The sequence below is a fragment of the Callospermophilus lateralis genome, unplaced genomic scaffold (assembly GCF_048772815.1).
Source record: "Callospermophilus lateralis isolate mCalLat2 unplaced genomic scaffold, mCalLat2.hap1 Scaffold_615, whole genome shotgun sequence".
In the NCBI taxonomy this organism is placed as follows: Eukaryota; Metazoa; Chordata; class Mammalia; order Rodentia; family Sciuridae; genus Callospermophilus; species Callospermophilus lateralis.
In genome coordinates this window covers 479907-489760 of record NW_027514643.1, presented here as the reverse complement: position 1 = coordinate 489760, position 9854 = coordinate 479907, and positions in this window count along the sequence as shown.

Here is a 9854-nt window from a genome sequence, read left to right as displayed (position 1 = left end):
AGGAGAAGGAGGAGGAGAAATAGAAGAAGATGATGAGTAATTTGACAGAAGGGAAAATGGGGAGCAGAGTGAGTTTAAAGTGTGGTTTCCAATTCCCAAACGTTAAATTACAGCAGCTGGGATAGAGAGAGAAGATGGGAGGGCAGGAGAGGGGGGAGAGTAGAGGATAGAAAAGGTAGCAGAATAGAACAGTTACTAATATGGCATTTTGTAAAAATGTGGATGTGTAAACAATGTGATTGTGCAATCTGTATATGGGGTAACAATGGGAGTTCATAACTCACTTGAATCTAATGTGGGAAATATGATATCTCAAGAGCTATGTAATGTTCTCAGCAACGAATATAAAAAAGAGGTCTTCATTTTTCTTTGTAGTTGAGGTCTCCTATTTCCGTGACATGTTTAGTTGTGTTCCCTCCTATAGTCCTCCCATGCTCTAGTTATTCTGATATGGAAAAACTAGCTGATATGCCCAACCAGTCTGAAAATCAGTGACAATTTTTCATTAAGCCTAAAGTCACTTCACATTTGCTACAGTCATACTAAATACACTTCTTTGTTGGGAGTTTCAAATATATTTCCATCAGCTAGATCACAAGTACCTAGAACTCCCATTCTTGTTTATGTAATAGTGAGTTCATCAGATTAAATGCTGTACTCTTGAATAAAACAAAATAGGAATAATTTACTCATAAGCTTCCTATGTAAACCATCTTTATTTACAAAATACTATCTTAAGAATTATAGTTTCATTGAGCTTCAATTGGAGCCAAAGTATAGTCAATTACTGAAGTAAAAGCAGTTACTTAAAAACTAAAAATGAGAGAAAAGTCAAATTACATTTGAAGAGAGAGCAACAGTATGAGGTTTCTTGATTGGTTCTGGATGTTGAGTAACAGGCTCATTTGCAGGTGGAAGGAACCCTTCAGGGAAATCACTTGTACTTTCAGAATGCGGGTGTAGAGGGCTGAATTCCAGCTCTTGTGGGAAGATTGAGAGGAAAACCCTCTCCCTGCATAGACACTTCGCATTGGAAATGGAGTGGGTGGCGGGCCAGGTGGAAAATAATCTCCAGGTTCCCATACAAGTTTCCTCGGAGAGGTGGAGGGAAAAAAAAAGGTCCTCTTCTCATGAACTGACTCCTTGGGTCAACTGGAAACAAGGCACCCCTTTGATTGCCAGCTTCAGTTCTTCCTCATTCACTTGAAAGAGTCTCCAGCTTGTTTTAGCTTCAGCTATTTGTGATCTGAGGGTTTCAGATTCACCTTGCAGGGACTGTATCCTTCTTGATAGATGCGCCCTCATTTCATCCTGTTGACCATGTTTAGCCTTCTGTGCTTTGAGCTCTTCTTCTAGAAAGAGCATTTCAACGCCATGGCTGGATTCGGACCAATGCAGCTTTTCGTAGGTTGCCTCCAGATGTTGTGCTTCCCTTGAACCCTTCTCAAACCTGCAGTCCTATAAAGATGAGGCTAAGCCTTCATGTTCTTTTTCAACAAGGCTCACTTTTTCAAGAAGTCCACACTTTTTTTCAATAAGTCCCGCAAGATTTACAGCCAGCTTTTTTTCTCTTCCCACGTAAAGCCTGCTACTAACCGACTGAAAACATCTCCAGAAAAGTAAGAGAACAGCCAAAAATCTAAGAGCTGTACACATCACCAACTCCCAAGGAAAGCCATAAGGAAGATGGCCTGGCTTCATGTCTTCGGACAATGCTGCCACAACCGTTGGTGCTTCTTCCAGAACCACCCACTAGTATGGCTGAGAGGCAGCCCTTGGCTCCTCCATCACACCAAGACGGCTTTGGCTCTTGCCACCACAACCACAGCCTGCCCAGGCAGGCCAACGCAGGCTGTGGACACTCAGGTGTTTGGTCAGGAACTCCAACCTGCACCAGGCAACGGAGCAGACCACTGCGATCCCCTTCAGGGTGTGAGCGTATGGCAGGTGGTGGGCGTATGGTGGTGGGAGCCATGATCAAGGGCTCCCAGGAGCCTTGTTGTGCTCAACTGCCCATCAGGGGAGTCTTGTCCCCTTCCCTACCCAGTGCATCCTCAAGTGCCACAGGTTTAGGTCCCTCCCACTCCAGCCAGAGAGAATTCCTCCCCATGCCACACACCCCTTGATTTGGTTTAGGCCAGGCCAAGGCGGGGCTTAGTAGGAAGATTCCATCCAGTCATCATAACATTCAGTTTGATGTCACTCAAATTCTAAAGCTGTCTAAACTGTTCAAACAGCTTTCAAGGCCTATATTGGTCTTTGTGTCGCTTGCCTTTTGTTTTATTTTATTTTATTTTATTTTTTGTTTTTTTTTTTGCCTTTAGTTTTAGTGACTCAGTCCTTTCCCTGCCCTTGTACTCTCCCTATTTCCTCCTTCCTTGCTTCCTTCCTCCCTTCCTGGTTTTTCTCCTTTTCTTCTTCCTTCTTTTCTACCTCCCTCCATCCCTCCAACTTTGCCTCCCTCCCTTCCAACTTTTTCTCTCCCTTCCGTCCCTTTTTTTTTTTCTTGCAAGTGTTTGGGGTGAAAATCCATGGCAGGCCAGCCCCAAGCTAGGCAAGGTCACTGCCAGTGAGCTACAACATCCCCAGTCCTGCTGCCACTTCCTACGCAAGTAATTTGAATTATCTCTAAAGAGAAACTCTCACATTAGTCTACTTTCAGTAATTTCAGAAGAGTTGCTAACATGGGCACAAATCAGTTATGACAAGTCATTTTTGAGAAGCACGGCACAGAAAATGTTCCCAAAAAGAGGGTGTTGAAAACGTCAGTTGGTTTTCAGGTCAGCATTTCTAGACTAGTATTTGTTGAAAATTCTTTTTTTTTTTTTTTTTTTTTTTTTAATTAATTTTTATTGTAGGTTGTTCAAAACATTACATAGTTTTTGTAACGCGCCCGATCTCGTCTGTTGAAAATTCTTCAAACTCTTCTTTAAGTTGTTTTTTTTTTTTGGACTTATCATGGGCTTGAAAACATCTAAGGAAGCTGGCTGGTCCTTATAAATATATAGCCAAGAGAAGGATGGATATTACTCTCTGAAATGGATGTAAATCATGAACGTGAATTATATTGTTGATGTTAAGACAACGAGTTCATGGCTTGATGTACCAAAAGGACATCCCAACATTGTTTTCCTCCCAAGTTATCACTTGACTTGTTGATGAGTCACATATGAGGTTCGAAGGAGAAGATGCACAAGTCATCACTGGTTTTGTAAGCATGCAAGTTCCAAGCCCATAGGCCACCATGCATGATTAGACCTGTTGTTATTTACACTTACATGGCCAGAGCTGTATCACTGTCTCAAAGTTGCCAAATGAGAGTAGCTTGTTTTCCTCTCCAGCACCTGTATCGAATGACCAGCTTTCAAGTGGACTTCCCTGAGCCTTTTCAGTATCTGAACATGCGAGTCCAAAACACTTTAGTCCTACTACTAAAAAGGATACTCACTGTAACACTGTTTTTCTGACCATTAAATGGACAATAAGGTGACCCTGGTGTGCAATGAACAGGACTCATTGAAGATGTAATGCCTGTTGGTGAATGACACTTTTCTAGGTTTCACGGGCCATGTGGAGGAATCAGCCCAAACACCTTGAAATACCACTTAATTCATAGTTTACTTAAGGACACATGTGGCTTAGGGAGAACTTCTTTCCTCTGAAAGTGTTTCTTCAAACGAGATGAGAGTCGAAAAGAAGGTATTGAGAACACTAAGTAAAATGGCTGTGCTTTGTGGAACTGGGAGGATTCCTCAATACATGTAACAATGTTTGTCACTGCCTTTGGACCTAACACGTATCAGTGTATATGAACAGAGGCACAGCAAGAAAGATAGCTGGCATAAAACACCAAGGGGAAGGGGCTAAGCTGCCTTACTAGGTTTACTTTTTTCACTCTGGTGGCACTTTCTGTTGTCTGTATGAACAGAGTTTCCAAGTACTTTCCCACTTAGCCGGCCTCTCTGTTATTCATACAGTTGAACTACCAGGGAGAGATGGATCAGTTTACCACCTGTGAGGCCTTTTCTTCCACATTTTCTGCCCATTGCATGCTTTGGTTTTTTCCAGCTCTTCCTAAAAGCCCCCCTAATCCTGATCTCCCCTTAGTCCTTATGATTTCTTTAAGTTTCCCCTTTGCTCCTGTTCATGGAGTCCTGTGTACAGATATTATACCTGATTCTATTGAACTCTACTTAATCCTTTCTCACCTCTGTGCTCCTTTTACCAAGTCACTCCTCAACACTTACTGTAACCCTTTGAATTTTTTGTCCATTGTCATTTAAAAAACTCTTTAAAAATTGAACCATTTCGCATGCAGATACAGTCTTCTTGGTCTGCTATTAATCCCCCACTACTGACATTGTAAGTTATTGAAATGTACACTTCCAGACCATTTTCAGATTTTTGATTTCTGTATATCTATCTGTCTCTCTATTTACAAACATAACATGGTATTCTGAAAGTATCGTTCTGCTTTTGGAGCTCTACATTGTGTTTTTCAGAAGCAGGCCTATAACACAGAGATGAATCCATGTTACCTAGGTTGAGTTCAAACCGGTATGTGCACTGTGATTCCCAATATATTGTTCTACCTACTAATGGAGAGTTAAGTTATATCCAGACCTCCCCCCCTCCCCCATTAAGTAAAACCCCTGTGGAGAGACATGTAGATGCCTTTATGAACATATTGATAATTTTTCATGGCAGTGTTTTCCAAAAACCAGTTAGTAAAATCAATTGATTCCTTTGCAGCCTGAAGTTACCTTCATTCCAGTTTACTGGTATAAGAACCACAGTATAGCAGCAACTATTCTCCAATAGTAGTTCAGGCAGAAGTCATTCTAGATAACAATCAGTGCGGGATCCTCCATGTATTTTACACAGCCCATGGCAGGGGACATCTAATCAGGTGAGACAGACTGATTTGATTTATTCTGTTTGTTGGCTTTGGTTTTTAGGCCTGAATTTTTCACATTTCAATTAATTGTAGGTCAAGTATCAGGCGGATTCTTCCCTGGGCTACAAATGTGATAAAGCTGCTTCTTATTTTTAAGAAGGCCGTTGCAATCCTGCATTTATTTTACACCTCAGTGCATGTTTTACACACAAACACACACCCCCACCTCACACACACACACATCAACAAACACAAACACATAATTGGAGCACATTTAGCACTCAAATAAAGCTTTCACTATTAATTCATGACTAAGGTATTCTTTTAATAAGAATTGTGCCTTGGTCTCTACTGGGGAAACATTGTTCAATGTGCGTTCTCTGGTTTGTTGAAGGGCAGTGAATGTTCACTTGTTGGCAATGATATAGAAATGGGGAGTAAGAGTTTAAATGTTTTTATAGTAGGTAGGCAGCGTCAGAGTATGGAATCTAAGAATAAGAAATTGGGGAATTTCCACTTTCTTTCTTCATTTCAATCTCCTAATAATTCATATATATTTTCCAAATGTCTCTGAGAAAACAAGGACTAGGTCAATCCACATAACCGTGAACCATAGCAGAATGCAATTCTGAATTTCTTATAAACAGTCATAAAATCAAAAAGACAGGTGCTGGGGTTTTGGCTCAGCACTAGAGTGCTGGCTTCGCACTTTCAAAGGTCCTGAGTAGGATCCCCAACACCATATGTGTTGAATGAATGTGAATGAATGAAGCAACGCATGAGTGTATGATGAATAAATTAAAGGTATTAGGAGGAGGAGGAAGAGGAGAAGGAGGAGGAGAATAGAAGAAGATGATGAGTAATTTGACAGAAGGGAAAATGGGGAGCAGAGTGAGTTTAAAGTGTGGTTTCCAATTCCCAAACGTTAAATTACAGCAGCTGGGATAGAGAGAGAAGATGGGAGGGCAGGAGAGGGGGGAGAGTAGAGGATAGAAAAGGTAGCAGAATAGAACAGTTACTAATATGGCATTTTGTAAAAATGTGGATGTGTAAACAATGTGATTGTGCAATCTGTATATGGGGTAACAATGGGAGTTCATAACTCACTTGAATCTAATGTGGGAAATATGATATCTCAAGAGCTATGTAATGTTCTCAGCAACGAATATATAAAAGAGGTCTTCATTTTTCTTTGTAGTTGAGGTCTCCTATTTCCGTGACATGTTTAGTTGTGTTCCCTCCTATAGTCCTCCCATGCTCTAGTTATTCTGATATGGAAAAACTAGCTGATATGCCCAACCAGTCTGAAAATCAGTGAAAATTTTTCATTAAGCCTAAAGTCACTTCACATTTGCTACAGTCATACTAAATACACTTCTTTGTTGGGAGTTTCAAATATATTTCCATCAGCTAGATCACAAGTACCTAGAACTCCCATTCTTGTTTATGTAATAGTGAGTTCATCAGATTAAATGCTGTACTCTTGAATAAAACAAAATAGGAATAATTTACTCATAAGCTTCCTATGTAAACCATCTTTATTTACAAAATACTATCTTAAGAATTATAGTTTCATTGAGCTTCAATTGGAGCCAAAGTATAGTCAATTACTGAAGTAAAAGCAGTTACTTAAAAACTAAAAATGAGAGAAAAGTCAAATTACATTTGAAGAGAGAGCAACAGTATGAGGTTTCTTGATTGGTTCTGGATGTTGAGTAACAGGCTCATTTGCAGGTGGAAGGAACCCTTCAGGGAAATCACTTGTACTTTCAGAATGCGGGTGTAGAGGGCTGAATTCCAGCTCTTGGGGGAAGATTGAGAGGAAAACCCTCTCCCTGCATAGACACTTCGCATTGGAAATGGAGTGGGTGGCGGGCCAGGTGGAAAATAATCTCCAGGTTCCCATACAAGTTTCCTCGGAGAGGTGGAGGGAAAAAAAAGGTCCTCTTCTCATGAACTGACTCCTTGGGTCAACTGGAAACAAGGCACCCCTTTGATTGCCAGCTTCAGTTCTTCCTCATTCACTTGAAAGAGTCTCCAGGTTGTTTTAGCTTCAGCTATTTGTGATCTGAGGGTTTCAGATTCACCTTGGAGGGACTGCATCCTCCTTGATAGATGCGCCCCCATTTCATCCTGTTGACCATGTTTAGCCTTCTGTGCTTTGAGCTCTTCTTCTAGAAAGAGCATTTCAACGCCATGGCTGGATTCGGACCAATGCAGCTTTTCGTAGGTTGCCTCCAGATGTTGTGCTTCCCTTGAACCCTTCTCAAACCTGCAGTCCTTTAAAGATGAGGCTAAGCCTTCATGTTCTTTTTCAACAAGGCTCACTTTTTCAAGAAGTCCACACTTTTTTTCAATAAGTCCCGCAAGATTTACAGCCAGCTTTTTTTCTCTTCCCACGTAAAGCCTGCTACTAACCGACTGAAAACATCTCCAGAAAAGTAAGAGAACAGCCAAAAATCTAAGAGCTGTACACATCACCAACTCCCAAGGAAAGCCATAAGGAAGATGGCCTGGCTTCATGTCTTCGGACAATGCTGCCACAACCGTTGGTGCTTCTTCCAGAACCACCCACTAGTATGGCTGAGAGGCAGCCCTTGGCTCCTCCATCACACCAAGACAGCTTTGGCTCTTGCCACCACAACCACAGCCTGCCCAGGCAGGCCAACGCAGGCTGTGGACACTCAGGTGTTTGGTCAGGAACTCCAACCTGCACCAGGCAACGGAGCAGACCACTGCGATCCCCTTCAGGGTGTGAGCGTATGGCAGGTGGTGGGCGTATGGTGGTGGGAGCCATGATCAAGGGCTCCCAGGAGCCTTGTTGTGCTCAACTGCCCATCAGGGGAGTCTTGTCCCCTTCCCTACCCAGTGCATCCTCAAGTGCCACAGGTTTAGGTCCCTCCCACTCCAGCCAGAGAGAATTCCTCCCCATGCCACACACCCCTTGATTTGGTTTAGGCCAGGCCAAGGCGGGGCTTAGTAGGAAGATTCCATCCAGTCATCATAACATTCAGTTTGATGTCACTCAAATTCTAAAGCTGTCTAAACTGTTCAAACAGCTTTCAAGGCCTATATTGGTCTTTGTGTCGCTTGCCTTTTGTTTTATTTTATTTTATTTTATTTTTTGTTTTTTTTTTTTTGGCCTTTAGTTTTAGTGACTCAGTCCTTTCCCTGCCCTTGTACTCTCCCTATTTCCTCCTTCCTTGCTTCCTTCCTCCCTTCCTGGTTTTTCTCCTTTTCTTCTTCCTTCTTTTCTACCTCCCTCCATCCCTCCAACTTTGCCTCCCTCCCTTCGAACTTTTTCTCTCCCTTCCGTCCCTTTTTTTTTCCTTGCAAGTGTTTGGGGTGAAAATCCATGGTAGGCCAGCCCCAAGCTAGGCAAGGTCACTGCCAGTGAGCTACAACATCCCCAGACCTGCTGCCACTTCCTACGCAAGTAATTTGAATTATCTCTAAAGAGAAACTCTCACATTAGTCTACTTTCAGTAATTTCAGAAGAGTTGCTAACATGGGCACAAATCAGTCATGACAAGTCATTTTTGAGAAGCACGGCACAGAAAATGTTCCCAAAAAGAGGGTATTGAAAACGTCAGTTGGTTTTCAGGTCAGCATTTCTAGACTAGTATTTGTTGAAAATTCTTCAAACTCTTCTTTCAGATGTTTTTTTTTTTTTTGGACTTATCATGGGCTTGAAAACATCTAAGGAAGCTGGCTGGTCCTTATAAATATATAGCCAAGAGAAGGATGGATATTACTCTCTGAAATGGATGTAAATCATGAACGTGAATTATATTGTTGATGTTAAGACAACGAGTTCATGGCTTGATGTACCAAAAGGACATCCCAACATTGTTTTCCTCCCAAGTTATCACTTGACTTGTTGATGAGTCACATATGAGGTTCGAAGGAGAAGATGCACAAGTCATCACTGGTTTTGTAAGCATGCAAGTTCCAAGCCCATAGGCCACCATGCATGATTAGACCTGTTGTTATTTACACTTACATGGCCAGAGCTGTATCACTGTCTCAAAGTTGCCAAATGAGAGTAGCTTGTTTTCCTCTCCAGCACCTGTATCGAATGACCAGCTTTCAAGTGGACTTCCCTGAGCCTTTTCAGTATCTGAACATGCGAGTCCAAAACCCTTTAGTCCTACTACTAAAAAGGATACTCACTGTAACACTGTTTTTCTGACCATTAAATGGACAATAAGGTGACCCTGGTGTGCAAAGAACAGGACTCATTGAAGATGTAATGCCTGTTGGTGAATGACACTTTTCTAGGTTTCACGGGCCATGTGGAGGAATCAGCCCAAACACCTTGAAATACCACTTAATTCATAGTTTACTTAAGGACACATGTGGCTTAGGGAGAACTTCTTTCCTCTGAAAGTGTTTCTTCAAACGAGATGAGAGTCGAAAAGAAGGTATTGAGAACACTAAGTAAAATGGCTGTGCTTTGTGGAACTGGGAGGATTCCTCAATACATGTAACAATGTTTGTCACTGCCTTTGGACCTAACACGTATCAGTGTATATGAACAGAGGCACTGCAAGAAAGATAGCTGGCATAAAACACCAAGGGGAAGGGGCTAAGCTGCCTTACTAGGTTTACTTTTTTCACTCTGGTGGCACTTTCTGTTGTCTGTATGAACAGAGTTTCCAAGTACTTTCCCACTTAGCCGGCCTCTCTGTTATTCATACAGTTGAACTACCAGGGAGAGATGGATCAGTTTACCACCTGTGAGGCCTTTTCTTCCACATTTTCTGCCCATTGCATGCTTTGGTTTTTTCCAGCTCTTCCTACAAGCCCCCCTAATCCTGATCTCCCCTTAGTCCTTATGATTTCTTTAAGTTTCCCCTTTGCTCCTGTTCATGGAGTCCTGTGTACAGATATTATACCTGATTCTATTGAACTCTACTTAATCCTTTCTCACCTCTGTGCTCCTTTTACCAAGTCA